This window comes from Macaca thibetana, chromosome 1 (genome assembly GCF_024542745.1).
Source record: "Macaca thibetana thibetana isolate TM-01 chromosome 1, ASM2454274v1, whole genome shotgun sequence".
In the NCBI taxonomy this organism is placed as follows: Eukaryota; Metazoa; Chordata; class Mammalia; order Primates; family Cercopithecidae; genus Macaca; species Macaca thibetana.
In genome coordinates, this window is record NC_065578.1 from 122,784,158 (window position 1) to 122,799,647 (window position 15,490).

The following is a 15,490-nucleotide window of genomic DNA, read 5'->3' on the forward strand; positions in this document are numbered from 1 at the left end:
ACACTTGTGTGATTATGTGTTTGTGTTTGCTTTTATTAACGCATGTTTTGTGGTTAAGTATTAGTTTAAAATAATTTTTTAGGTTCAAAATTTTGAACAAGGCTGTTTTGTTTTTGTTTTTGTTTTTTGGGATGGGGTCTCACTCTGTCATCCAAGTTGGAGTGCAGTGGTGCAGTCTTGGCTCACTGCAACCTCTGCCTCCTAGGCTCAAGTGATCCTCCCACCTCAGCCTCCCGAGTAGCTGGGACCACAGGTGCTTGCCACCACATCCAGCTGATTTTTTGTATTTTTGGTAGACAGGGTTTCACCATGTTGCCCAGGCTGGTCTCAAACTTCTGAGCTCAGGCATTCCCCCTGCCTTGGCTTCCCAAAGTGCTAGGATTACAGGTGTGAGCCACCACACCCGGCCTAAGGAGTCTGTTTCTTATAGCTAAAGTGGATGTCTTTGCTAGGCTGTATCAGATCTCATCCAAATAAAATAAAATTTTTTTGAAGTGGGATCTGCCTATGTTGCCCATGCTAGTCTCAAACTTCAAACTTTGAACTCTGAACTCCTAGGCTCAAGCAGTACTCTTTCCCCAGCCTCTTGAGTTGCTGAGATTACAAGTGTGTGCCACTGTGCCCAGCCTCATCACGTATTTTTTAAAAATCTGTATAACTTACATTCAAGAGATCCTATCCAGAATTCAGTCTGGTTTTAGACCTCATTTTAATGTTTACTGCACCTTTAGTGCATGTCTCTCCATTATTACATATTGTCCTTTCAGTGCTTATTAGTCAGTCCCTTGAATTCAGACTACCATATCTTACCTATTCTTACCTATTATAGCATGTGCTTTGCATGAAGCGGGTAGTTTATGAAAATTTGTTGAATCTGTACCAACATTTCACGGACTTTGCCAAGTATTGCTGAGGTTGTCTGCAGGACAGAGAAAAGAAATTGATGCTTGGAGTTTTTCCTTTGGAGGATTTGGTATTGTTTGTTACAGATTGTTGTGATTCGCAGGTCCTGGGTGAAAATGAGAACAACTGACAAGGGAAGAATGTGGATTCTTGTAAAAAACAAAACCAATGCCTGGAACAAATGCGGAACTAATTATGATGAGAGACATCTGAAAGTAAAAGACCATCTGAAAACAGGGAAATAGTGATTATCTCCTAGCTTAGGTCTTTGGCCCTTAGTTCACAACTTAACATTAACATCGTCTTAGCCTCTCATTTGCTTATCGGCCTGCTTTCTTACCTGTGATTAGAAGGATTATGATTTGTAGGCTGGGCATGGTGGCTCACCCCTGTAATCCCAGCATTTTGGGAGGCTGAGGTGGGCGGATCACCTGAAGTCAGAAGTTGAGACCAGCCTGGCCAACATGGTGAAACCCTGTCTCATTAAAAATACAAAAATTAGCTGAGTGTGTGGCAGGCACCTGTAATCCCAGCTACTCGGGAGGCTGAGATAGGAGAATCGCTTGAACCCAGGAGGCAGAGTTTGCAGTGAGCTGAGATCGTGCCACTGCATTCTAGCCTGGGCAACAGAGGGAGATGCCATCTCACAGAAAAATAAAGGATTACGATTTATACAGTCCAGTTCTATCTATATAACTACCATCCCCTACAGAGACAATGGGAAGCTTATTTACTATAAACTCCAGGACTGCATAAAATAACCACTAAAGTCCAAAGAACAAGTATAGCTTTTGGTAAAATGTGAAGGTTTTTTTGTTGTTTTGGGTTTTTTTTGACACAGAGTCTCGCTCTGTCACTAGGCTGGAGTGCAGTGGTGCTATCTCTGCTCACTGCAACCTCCGCCTCCCTGGTTCAAGCGATTCTCCTGCCTCAGCCTCCCAAGTAGCTGGGACTAACAGGTGCGTGCCGCCACGCCCAGCTAATTTTTGTATTTTTAGTAGAGATGGAGTTTCACCATGTTGGCCAGGATGGTCTAAATCTCTTGACCTCGTGATCTGCCTGCCTTGGCCTCCCAAAGTGCTGGGATTATAGGCGTGACGTGAAATTTTAAGTGTCTCACTAAAATTACTATACTGCAAAATATTTTATCACATAAACTCTTTGCTGCGGTGTGCTATTTTTAGCTGCTTTTTGCATTTTTGTGATCTGGAGAGTATGGTCCATATAATCTCAAGAAAATATTCCAGCAAAGTTAAAACACAAGGCTAATTATCAATTATAAAAAGCAGACTAAGTAAATGAAATATTTAAGCATGCATTAACTTTGGTAGCTCACAGTAAGAGGCAAAGAACCACCTCTGGATTAGGAGACATGAGCCAATCAATTTAAGAAAATGAAAACTATGGGTGCTGATATAGGATTGTTTATATTGCTAATTAAGGACATTAAAATTGCTAACATCATGTCAGAAAGTCATTTTACTAGAAATATAAGAAGATAATAAGTAACAGTCTTTTAATTTGGATATATTTTGCTTTAGAATAAACAAACTATGTCCTCATTTTTCTAATTTGTCTGCAAACCAGTGGAAATCTCATCACAGTCTAAAGCTAGAATTTGGGAACTGTTGTACCAGGCCATGCTGTTTCTTGGAAACTTTTCTTTGCATATTAGATAAATGGAGAAAAGAGTTAAGGCACAGTATCTGACTGAAAACTCATTAGCTGACATTGTATTATAAAGGTTTTATGGAAAAATCTCCCAAGTTTTTTTGGTTTTTGGTGTTTTCTTTTTTTGACAGGGTCTCTGTCATCCAGGGTGGAGTGCAGTGGTGTAATCATGGCTCACTGTAGCCTCAACCTCCTGGGCTCAAGTGATCCTCCCACCTCAGCCTCCTGAGTATCTGGGACTACAGGTGCATGCTAGTGGGCTCAGCTACAGTCTCCCTGTCGCCCAGGCTGGAGTGCAGTGTTGTGATCTCAGTTCGCTGCAACCTCTGCCTCCCAGGTTCAAGTGATTCTCCTGCCTCAGCCTCCCAAGTACTTGAGATTACAGGTGCCTGCCACCATGCCTGGCTAATTTTTTTTTTTTTTTTTTGGTAATATTAGTAGAGACAGGGTTTCACTGTGTTGGCCAGGCTGGTCTCGAACTCCTGACCTCACGATCTGCCCTCCTCAGCCTCCCAAAGTGCTGGGATTACAGGCGTGAGCCACTGCACCCAGCCTTTTTTTTTTTTTTTTTTTTTTTTAATTGAGATGGAGTCTCACTCTGTCACCCAGGCCGGAGTGCAGTAGCACCATCTTGGCTCACTGCAACCTCCACTGCCTGGATTCAAGAGATTCTTGTGCCTCAGCCTCCCAAGTAGTTGGGACTACAGGCGTGCACCCCCACACCTGGCTAATTTTTTTGTATTTTTAGTAGAGACGGGGTTTCATCATGTTGGCCAGGCTAGTCTTGAATTCCTAATCTCAGGTGATATGCCTGCCTCGACCTCCCAAAGTTCAGGGATTACAGGCATGAGCCATCACGCCCAGCCAGCTCAGCTACTTTTTAAATTTTTGTAGAGAAAGGGTCTCCTGTATTGCCTAGCCTGGTCTGCAACTCTGCGGCTCAAGTGATCCTCTCACCTTAGCCTCCCAAAGTGCTGGGATTACAGGTATGAGCCACTGCACCCAGCTTCTTCCAAGTTTTTTTGCAAATGTGTAATTTTACAACTCCTGGTCTCAGATATGCTCTGTTATTGGTGATGGTAATGTTGGCATTAAAATGTTAAACAATATCCTGGTTAATACATTGTTTTCTCAATATACTATTTGATTTAGTAGACTTCTAGATAATCGTCTATAACAATGTTTAACAAATATTCTGAATAGTAAATTAAGTAACTGGTGGATTGATACCTTATGAATGTTAACAGACTACTTTGAGATTTTTATTTTAGATACGGCTCTTTCAGTGTATATTGAAGTTATTTTACTCAGGACTTGGGTTCTAAAGTCAGTACATAAAATGAAATTAGGCTTGAAAATACTGGAAATTTTTAGTAATGACAAAATTTTTGATTTTTTTTGTAAACAGCCTTGTACAGAAATATATATATGCATGATTTGTGCTATATTTGGTAGCATATAATTCCGTAGGGTGAATCATATTAAGAGATTGAATCAGCTGAATGTTTTGATGCTTGGAACATGAAGCCGATTTAGGGAGAGTCAAACTTCCTGGTTTTTCTCTCATCATCTTTATGAAGATAATATTTCTTCTGGTTCTTCATCAGTGAGTATTTCTCTGTGGCCTCAAATGTCTTTCTGACTCTTACAGTTTAACTTTCCTAGGTTAACCATGCCTAAAATATTAAGTGGAAAATTGCAGAAATAAACAGTTCATAAGTTTTAAATTGTGCACCATTCTGAGTAGTATAATGAAATCTCATGCCATCTTGCCCAGGACAGGAATCCTCTCTTTGTCCTTTGTATCCATGCTGTTGATGCTTCCCACCCATTAGTGCCCCTGTTACATTGACTGCCAAGGTATTGCAGTGTTTGTGTTCAAGTAACCCTTAGTTTACTTAATAATGGTCTCAAAGCACAAGAATAGTGATGCTTTTAATTTGGATGTGCCAAAGAAAAGCCATTAAGTGCTTCCTTTAAGTGAAAAAGGTTAAAATTCTTAATAAGAAAATAAATCATATGCTGAAGTTGCTAAGATCTGTGATAAGAATGAATCTCCTATCTGTGAAATGATGAAGAAGGAAAAAGAAATTTGTGCTAGTTTTGCTGTTGCACCTCATACTGCAAAAGTTATGGCCACAGTGCTTGATTAACTGCTTGGTTAAGATGAAAAGAGCATTAAGTTTTTGGTGGAACATATGAACAGAAATGTGTTTCAGTTGACAGCAGTCAGTTTCTGTACTGTCTGGTTTCAGGAATCCACTAGGGGTCTTAGAACATATGCCCCGAGGTTAAGGAGGGACTACTGTAATTGCCTTTACCCCTGAACATTTGTTGAAGGTTCTTGTTAATTGTTTTCTCTCTCACGCTCTGGCTTAGTACTTACATGTAAATTTTTTTTTTTTTTTTTTTTTTTTTGAGACAGAGTCTCTCTCTGTTGCCCAGGCTGGAGTACAGTGGCACAATCTCAGCTCACTGCAAACTCTGCCTCCCAGGTTCAGGTGATTCTCCTGCCTCAGCCTCTCGAGTAGCTGAGATTACAGGCGATTGCCACCACACCTGGCTAATTTTTACTATAGATGGGGTTTCACCATGTTAGTCAGGCTTTTCTTGAACTCCTGACTTCAAATGATCCTCCCGCCTAGGCCTCCAAAAGTGCTAGGATTATAGGAATGTGCCACCATGCCCGGCCAAGTACTTACAAGTAAATTCTTTTTTTTTTTTTTTTTTTTTGAGACGGAGTTTCGTTTTTGTTGCCCAGACTGGAGTGCAATGGCGTGATCTTGGCTCGTTGCAACCTCCTGGGTTCAAGTGATTCTCCTGGCTCACCCCCTGAGTAGCTGGGATTACAAGCATGCGCCACCACGCCTGGCTAATTTTGTATTTTTAGTAAGAGACAGGGTTTCTCCATGTTGGTCAGGCTGGTCTCAAACTCCTGACCTCAGGTAATCCACCCACCTCAGCCTCCCAAAGTGTTGGGATTACAGTCATGAGCCACCATGCCCAGCCTGTAAATTCATGTAAGTGCGAATATGATATGACCTATAGTAATGTACATTTCTTATTAGCTCTGATTTCTGTATTAGTATATTCTTTGTACTTCATTCTGTAAAGCATATGGTATTCACATAATACTTTTGGTTATAGGGTATGGCACATACAGTGCTAGGGTTCTCATTGTTTCTCAGTCCCAACAAGAACATCTTATCAGAGGAGTTTAAGGTACATTTTAAGTTCATTCATTAATATCTCCCCAGATAAACTTAATTGTAAATCTGAACCCCCAAGCAAGAAATTAAGGTACTCCTTTAAAAAATATATTATTTAGTAAACATAGCATCTCTGACTTCTATACATATAGCACCATTTGTTCAGTATTTTCAGTTCTTAAAAAAGAAATAAAATTATAACATTTAGATCCAAAAGGGGCCTTAGAAACTTTTTGAGTACATTCATTTTACATAGACTTAGGCTAGTTGCATCTTAGCTCAGCCTAACATATGTGAGCACCTGTCCTGATGTGATGCCCTTTCACTCTCAAAATGTAACAGTTTGAATGATAATGTGATCATCCTCACATAGTGGTGGAGGAGTATGGCACTCAGATTCTCTACATAGTTCAGTGTTCTTTCTGCTACCTTGATACTTTTACAGATAATTTTTTCTTGTTAACCCTCAACAAAGCAACTAAGTGATTTTAAGGAAGTTGGAGGATTTATCTTTTTAAAGAGAAGATGTAGATTATTTGAAAAAAGGTGTTGTTTTCTTCTATTTAAGTATTCAAGTGACACTGCCATTATTTGTACTGAGTGTCCTTACAGTTAAATATTTATTTAATCATAGGATATTGAAGCCAGAGGGTATGTTATGGATGATCTAATCTAAATTAGTTATTTTATATGGTTTGTGTGTGTGTGTGTGTGTGTGTGTGGAGACAGGGCCTTGCCCTGTCGTTCAGCCTGGAGTGTAGTGGCACAACTATGGCTCACTGCAGCCTTGACCCCCCTGGGCTCAACCCATCCTTACATCTTGTCCTCCCAAAGTGTTGGGATTATGGAAGTGAGCCACCACACCTGGCCTATGCTTTTATTTTTTATATAAAGGTATTATAATTGTAGCATAGAAAGTTTAGAAGATAACATTTATTTAAAAATATTCATATAATTTTTTTTTTCGGAGACAGTCTCACTCTTCGCCCAAGCTGGAGTGCAATGGCGCAATCTCAGTTCACTGCAACACCTGCCTCCCAGGTTCAAGCAATTATCCTGCCTCAGCCTCCCAAGTATCTGGGATTACAGGCACCCACCACCACGGCCAGCTAATTTTGGTATTTTTGTATTTTTAGTTTAACCATGTTGGTCATGCTGGGCTCAAACTTCTGACCTCAGGTGATCTACCCACCTCGGCCTCCCAAAGTGCTGGGATTATAGGCAAGGGCCACTGTGCCCGGCCCGCATATACATTTAGATAGTGTATTTACATAGTTTACATAATGGTATATGTACATTCTTCTTTCCTGTGTTTTTACTAACTCTCATGCAAGCATCTTCATGTTATTTACAGACATGTACTTATCCATATAATATGGATGTACCTTTACATATACATTTGAATAGTGTATTACATAATTTACATAATGGTATATGTACATTTTTCTTTCCTGTGTTTTCACTCTCATGCAAGCATCTTCATGTTATTTATAGACATATACTTATTATCCACATAATATGGATGCACCTTTACTTAGCTATTCCCCTGTTACTATTCTTTAGGTTGCTTCTAGTTTTTTCTACAACTATAAATAACATTTTTTTCCATGTGGCTTTTTCTTCTTTTTGTTTTTCCTTTCTGCAGCCTGTTTTACAAATGAAGACAGACCTAAGCTAATGAAAATGAATGTTTTTCAAGGGTTACAACTCAGATCTGGACTCTCGTGCTGATGCCCTTTCCATTATACTATAATGGTTGTTTTCTATAATTGAAAGACTACATTGATTGAAAACACTATGTATCAGCTATCTTAGCCCATTGTTGGAACAAGGCAAGGTAGACATAAAATATAAATTCAAGTTAAAAATTATCTAACCTGTCTCCTACCAAGTTAACGGTTTTATTTTGTAGGTACTTAGACTCAAATCAGTAACCTTCCAGTTTCCTGTTGTTAATTCTTTTCCCCTTCTGCATAATAATTAAAAGAAGGCTGAATGCTTAGCTTGTAGATAGTTGAGGAATTGATGTTGTGAGAACACTGACTATATCTAGATTAACTTCTGCAACAGCCCCTAGAATACTTCATTGTACCTAGTCCCTACCTATGCTGTGCATTTACAGAGAAGCCTTATGGATTGTTAGCCAAACTGAATAGAGAACTACTCTTTTTTCCCCTTTTCTTTTTTTCCTTCTCTTTTTTTTTCTAATTTATTTATTCAAGAAATAGTTACTGAACACCGACTAAGTGTTAAGCACTATTCTAAGTGCTGAGAGTTCAGCAGTAAATAAAACTGACAAAAATCCTTGCTCTTATGAGGCTTATATTCTCGTGGAGGAGATAGGCAAAAAATAAATTGTATAGTATATTGGAAAATTATGTGTTATTTGGGAGAATAAAGCAAAGAAGGGTTGTAGGAGTGTTGTTGGCTTGATGTTGCTTTTTTTTTTTTTTTTTTTTTTTTTTTTTTTTTGAGTCGGAGTCTTGCTCTTTCGCCCAGGCTGAAGTGCAGTGGCACAGTCTTGGCTCACTGTAACCTCCGCCTCTGGGTTCAAGCAATTCTCCTGCCTCAGCCTCCTCAGTAGCTGGGATTACAGATGCATGCCACCACACCCGGCTAATTTTTGTATTTTTAATAGAGATGGGGTTTCACCATGTTGGTCAAGCTGGTCTTGAACTCCTGACCTCAGGTGATCCACCCATCTTGGCCCCCCAAAGTGCTGGGATTACAGGCATGAGCTACCACACCTGGCCTGATGTTGCAGTTTTAAGTAAAGTAGTCAGGAACATATTCACTGAAGGCTAAGCATTCAACCTTCTTTTAATTATTATGCAGAAGGAGAAAGGAACATTTGAGCAAGATTTAAAGGCAGTGGTTGAATGAGCCATGAGAAATACGGGGGAAGAAAGTTCCAGAACAGTGAGCTTAACAGACCGTGAGGCAAAGACTCAGCCAGGTGTGTTGGAGGCCTTGTAAAGACAGCAAGGTGGCCACTGTGGCTACAGTGGAATCAGTGGTGATGAAGAAATTAGGTCAGGAAGATAAGACAGTGCCAGATTGTTTAGGATTTATAGGCCATTGTAAGGACTTTGAACTTTACTCGTATTAAAGAGGGGACCATTATGGGAGTAATTTAAGAAATGGAATAATACAATCAGTTTATATTTTTAAAGGATCACTGTCTCTTCTGAGTTGAGATTAGACTGAAGCCAGGCAAAGGTAGAAGCAGGGAGACTAGGTAGGAGGCTACTGCAATAATTCAAGCAAAAGATGATAGTGACTTAGACCACAGGCAGTGGTGGAGGTACTAAGTAGTGGTTGGATTCTGTGTATTTTTTTTTAACTTGTTATTTTTGAATAATTTCAAATGTTAAAAAGTTACAAGAGTATTACAAAAACCTTCTGTGTACTTTTCACTCAGATTCCCCAGTTATTAACATTTTAACATATTTGCTTTATCTCACTTACTGCTTTCTCTACAGGCACTCACATTTTTTATTTCTGAACTGTTTGAGCATATGTTACAGACATGCTGCCCTATGTGGTACTTTGGTGTTCATTTCCTAAAAACAAAGATAGTCTCCTTATACAGTTGCATTAGTCAGCTTGGCTGCCATAACAAAATACCACAGACTGGGTGGCTTAAACAAAGAAATTGATTTTCTCACACTTCTAGAGGTTGCAGAGTTCAAGATCAAGGTCCAGTTTGGTCTCTGGTGAGGGCTCAGGGCTCCTTCCTGGCTTTGGTCTGTCACACAGACCAGAGTACAGTGGGGCGATTGTGGCTCACTGTACCCTCAGCCTCCCAGGCTCAAGTGATCCTCCCACCTCAGCCTCTGAGTAACCAGACTACAGTTGTGCAGTTATGCCTGGCTAACTTAAAAAGTTTTTTTGGAGAGATAGCATCTTACTGTGTTGCCCAGGCTGGTACCAACCTCATAGAGTTGTGGTGAGGATGTAAGTTAATATCTGTATCCTCTTTAAAATAGTCCCTGGCATATATAAAGTATTAAATAAATTAAAAATTATAGGCTGGGTACGGTGGCTAACGCCTGTAATCCTGGCAGTTTGGGAGGCCCAAGGCAGGTGGATCACCTGAGGTCAGGAGTTGTAGACTAGCCTGACTAACATGATGAAACCCCATCTCTACTAAAAATACAAAAATTAGCCAGGTGTGGTGATGCGCACCTGTAATCCCAGCTGCTCAGGAGGCTGAGGCAGGAGAATTGCTTGAACCTGGGAGGAGGTTGCAGTGAGCCGAGATCGCGCCACTGTACTCCAGCCTGGGCGACTACCTCAACCACTTTTTTAAGACTCTGTCTTAAAAAAAAAAAGGAAACCAAACAAAAGAAAAGGCAGTAGGCTGGGCATGGTGGCTCATGCCTGTAATCCTAGCACTTTGGGAGGCTAAGGTGGGTGGCTCACTTGAGGTTAGGAGTTCGAGACCAGCCTGGCCAACATGGTGAAACCCTGTCTACTAAAAATACAAAAATTAGCCAGGCGTGGTGGCCGGCACCTGTAATCCCAGCTACTTGGGAGGCTGAGGCACAAGAATCGCTTGAACCTGGGAGGCAGAGGTTGCAGTGAGCTGAAATTGTACCACCGTACTCTAGCCTGGGTGACAGAGTGAGACTCAGTCTCCAAAAAAAAGAATAAGGCAGTGAACAAGAGAAATTCAGTCTTCTGGGTGCTTATAATCCAGTGGGGATACAGACAAGTACACTACAGGGTGATAAATGCCATAGTAGGTAAAGTATTCGGTACTTAAAGACCACAGACTTTAAGCATCTTCCCAGACTACCTCAACCACTTTTTTTCATTCCTCCAGAATTTCCAAAGTACTCTGACTAGAGTGGAGAGTTTACATTGAGGAAAAGTAGTAATAAAATAGTTTGGGGTGGTTTGCAGGAAGAAGGAGAGATTTAACATGGGGGTGGTCAGAAACTGACATGAGTTAAATTTAAAATTTTGGACGTTTTCCTATGGATGAGTAGAAAACCACGGAAAACTTTAGGATGAGTTATAGAAAAGGAAAATTCTGACTAAAAAGAGAAAACACAAGGTAGCAGGGTTTTTGGCAATTGTGAGTAATTCATTAAAGATGGAACTTTGAATTTGAGGGGGAAGAAATGAGACTGGAAGAGAAGGCAGGATGCAGATCATAAAGGAAGCTGAAGTGTTTCCGCTTTTTCCATTGAGCAGTGTGAAATCATTGACAGATTTGATATGAGAAATAATTAGATAATTTTGCATATTTGAAAATGAATTTGACTCCCACTTCCCTACCTTGCTCCCCTGTTAAAATAGAAACGGGGATTAATTTATATCCTGCTCCTGAATGCATGTAAAATTTATACAAAAATATCTTCTATAAAAATGATTTGTAATCTGTAGACTTAATACCTGGAGATGTCTTGAGATATAAAATCGCATCCTTTGGGCTGTGGGTTTTTTGTTTTCTCCAAACAAATCTGATCTTTTCTAAAAAAAAAAAAAAGGAAGAGAAAAAAAAGAAAAGAAATAAATTTGGCAACAATATAGGGAGGAAATTTAAGGGGAGCAAGTCTAGGGGCAGATGCCTAGGAGGCTGTTGCAGGAGTGGCCAGGTCAACGGTAATGAAACCTGGAAAACAGCAATAGTAGGAAGGGAAAGACAAGAGGGGATAAAGTTGAGAAATATTATTGGAGACAAAATTGGCTAGAGTTTGGAGATTTATTAATGGGTGTAGGGGGGTAAGGAGGAGGAGGAGTCAGCAAGAATTGCTAAAATTCTGACTAAAGAGTAGTAACAGACAGAAAAAGAGGAAGGTGATTAATAGAATAATAAGGCCGGGTGCAGTGGCTCATGCCTGTAATCCCAACACTTTTGGAGGCTGAGGCAGGCGGATCACCCGACGTCGCGAGTTCGAGACTAGGCTGGCCAACATGAAGAAACCCCGTCTCTACTAAAAATACAAAAAAAATTAGCTGGGTGTGACGGCGCATGTCTGTAATCCCAGCTACTCGGGAGGCTGGGGCAGGAGAATCGCCTGAACCTGGGAGGCAGAGGTTGTGGTGAGCCAAGATCGCGCCATTGCACTCTAGCCTAGGCAACAAGAGTGAAACTCCATCTCAATAAATAAATAAATTACAATAAAATAAAATATTAAAATCAGCCGGGTGCAGTGGCTCATGTTTGTAATCTCAGCACTTTGGGAGGCTGAGGCTGGTGGATTCCTTGAGGCTAGGAGTTCAAGACCAGCCTGACCAACATGGAGAAACCCCGTCTCTACTAAAACTACAAAATTAGCCAGGCATGGTGGCGCATGCCTGTAATCCCAGCTACTTGGGAGGCTGAGGCAGGAGAATCGCTTGAACCCAGGAGGCAGAGGTTGCAGTGAGCCGAGATCGTGCCATTGCACTCCAGCCTGGTCAACAAGAGCGAAACTCCATCTCAAAAAGAAAAAAAAAAAAAAACATTAGCCAGACATGGTGGCATGTGCCTGTAGTCCCAGCTACTTGGGAGGCTGAGGTGGGAGGATCACTTGAACCCAGGAGGCAGAGGTTTCAGTGAGCCAAGATTGTGACTGCATTCCAGCCTGGGTGACAGAAAAAAAAAATTAAAATCAAGCTCAGGGTGCCTCGGAGACTTTGAAGTGGATGTGTACATTGACTGGTAAAGGGAAATCCAGGCTTGATATCTACAAACATGGGAGTCATTGATACATTGGTTGAAGTAGTTAAAGCAACTAGAAAGAGGTGATTATGCTGATAGCATTCCATTTGCTGTGCATTAAGCCCTATCTTAATTGTTTTACATATATTGTTTTATTTAGTTCTTCTAACAATCCTGTGAGGTTGTCATTTTACAAAGGAAAGCAACATAGAGAAGAGTTAAGTAATGTAAAAGACTCCAAAGCTAACAAGTGACAGAGCCAGAAATGGAAAAGATTGACTTAAAGCCTGAAATCTTAAAACACTATGCTATGAGTAGAGAAGAGTGCTCAGGAGAGAATCCTGGAGAACATCAACATTTAAATAAGGATGATCACAGCCAGACTGGCTACCTGTACATGATTCTAGAGGAGGACCCGGAGAGGTAGGATGAAAACCAGGAGAGTGGTTAAGACAGAAGCCAAAGGAGAAAGTACTGTGACAGATTATTCTGTGTGCCAAAGCTACAAAGAAATAACATTAAAAAAAAAAAAAACTCCATTGGGTTTAGTAAATTTAATTTATTAGTAACCTTGAAAATTGGCGTTTGAGTGAACTATTGGCAACATAAATGAGATAACATAATTTATAAAAAGCTCTTAGCATGGTAGATTGCATATTTTTTAAGTGCAATAAAAGAGTGGCTCCTATAATTATGGAGTTAATGGGAGTTAAAAATGTAGACAGTGAGCATACAAAACTCCTTCAGACTCTTCACACTAAAAGGTCTTTTTTTTTTTTTTTTTTTGAGACGGAGTCTCGCTCTGTCGCCCAGGCTGGAGTGCAGTGGCCGGATCTCAGCTCACTGCAAGCTCCGCCTCCCGGGTTCACGCCATTCTCCTGCCTCAGCCTCCGGAGTAGCTGGGACTACAGGCGCCCGCCACCTCGCCCGGCTAGTTTTTTGTATTTTTAGTAGAGACGGGGTTTCACCATGTTAGCCAGGATGGTCTCGATCTCCTGACCTTGTGATCCGCCCGTCTTGGCCTCCCAAAGTGCTGGGATTACAGGCTTGAGCCACCGCGCCCGGCCTAAAAGGTCTTAACTAACATTAGGCAAGGAAGGAAAGGCTAGGGGTAACCTAAGGTGGTCGCAAGAAAACTTTAAGATAGGAGAGACGTGTATATACCTATGTTGAGAGACAGCCTGAAGGAATACAATGTAAATATATAAATATAAATAAGAGGTCGGGTGCGGTGGCTCATGCCTGTAATTCCAGCACTTTGGGAGGCCAAGGTGGGTGGATTACCTGAGGTCAGGATTTCAAGACCAGCCTGCTAACATAGTGAAACTCCATCTCTACTAAAAATACAAAAAAATTAGCTGGGCATGGTGGCAGGCGCCTGTAATCCCACTTACTTCAGGAGGCTAAGGCAGGAGAATAACTTGAACCCACGAGGTGGAGGTTGCAGTGAGCCAAGATTGTGCCATTGCACTCTAGCCTGGGCGACAAGAGTGAAACTCTGTCTCAAAAATAATAATAATAATAATTAATAAATATAAATAAGAATCAAACTAAAATACAAGAAGCAAGGATAAGCCAGGCGCCGTAGTTCATGCCTGTAATCCCAGCAATTTGGGAGGCTGAGGTGGGCAGATTGCTTGAGCTCAGGAGTACAGGACCGGCCTGGGCAACATGACAAACCCTTGTCTCTACTAAAAATACAAAAGAAATTAGCCAGGCATGGTGGCATGCCTTAAGTCCCAGCTTCTCGAGTGACTTGAGGTGGGAGAATCACCTGAGCCCGGGGAGGCTGCAGTGAACTGTGATCGCACCACTGCACCCCAGCCTAGGTGGCAGGAGTGAGACCCTGTCTCCAAATAAAAAACACAAAAAAAGAAACAAGCATAGTTAATGTAGTATAATGTGCTCAAGGTGTGAATAGAGTCTAGGAAACAGTACGTAGTGGAAGGATTACGCTTTAATAGGAGTAATGCTTTTTACTAGGTAAATTGATCTAGGTAAGTTTAAATGTGGATACGTTTTTTTTTGACAAGATAATTTCCATCTAATGACTTTTGCCTTCTCTGTGAAACACCATATAAGCTTATCTCCTGAGAGTGAGAAGTGATGTGGTAAAGATTCGGGCCTGACAAGTGGTTAAAATTCGAAATACTTCTTTGAGAGGGGATGCTGACTAAGCACATGTGGAGGGTCCAGGTGAAGAAGGAGACTTTTAATTTGTATGATTTAAATTTTTTTTTGTTCGATTTTTCTTCAGCAGAATCCAGCAGCAGAAATAAAGGTGCGGTAAATGCAGTTAGATTGATCCAAATTTGGATTTGATTAAGTACATGAGATAGAAGGCTAAATTAGAGAGGAGAAGGACAAGAGTATGAGGGTTTTAATAAAATATTGGTTTAAATAATGGACAAAGACTCTGGAATTGGTGAAGAATTGAGTACTAAGAAGAGAATGTAGAATTAGAGAAAATAAAAAGCTGAGATCTTGATGAAATTAAAGAACAAGTATAATAGGAGTGGGAGATTGTGATCAGAGGAGGATATTTTTAAATGTGCAAAGGAGTGGTTCTTGAAGGTCACTGAATATGAGGTCAAGGAACCAAGAGACAAGAAAACATGGTAGATCATCCATTTAGACATTGAAATTACCCAGCATAATAATGAAACTTAAGGTGACTTTGCTCAGGGTTCCAGATAGTACATTGATTGGGCCTTGTGAGCCGTTGACAAACTTAACCAACTGGGCGCGGTCGCTCACACCTGTAATCCCAGCACTTTGGGAAGGCCAAAGCGGGCAGATCACCTGAAGTCAGGAGTTTGAGATCAGCCTGGCCAACATGGTAAAACCCCATCTCTACTAAAAATACAAAAAAAATTAGCTGGGCATGGTGGCACACACCTGTAGTCCTAGGCACTTGGGAGGATGAGACAGGAGAATTGCTTGAGCCCAGGAGGCAGAGGTTGCAGTGAGCTGAGATTGCACCACTTCACTCCAGCCTGGACGACACAGTGAGACTCCATCTCAAAAAAAAAAAAAAAGAAAAAAAGAAAAA

General features: G+C 40.8%; 1 protein-coding gene across 10 annotated transcripts in view; it reads left to right on the forward strand.

Annotated features, from left to right (window-relative positions):
* Positions 1 to 15,490, forward strand: part of RPRD2 (regulation of nuclear pre-mRNA domain containing 2) — a 117,664-nt gene that overhangs the window by 42,392 nt on the left and 59,782 nt on the right. The window lies entirely within an intron of this gene.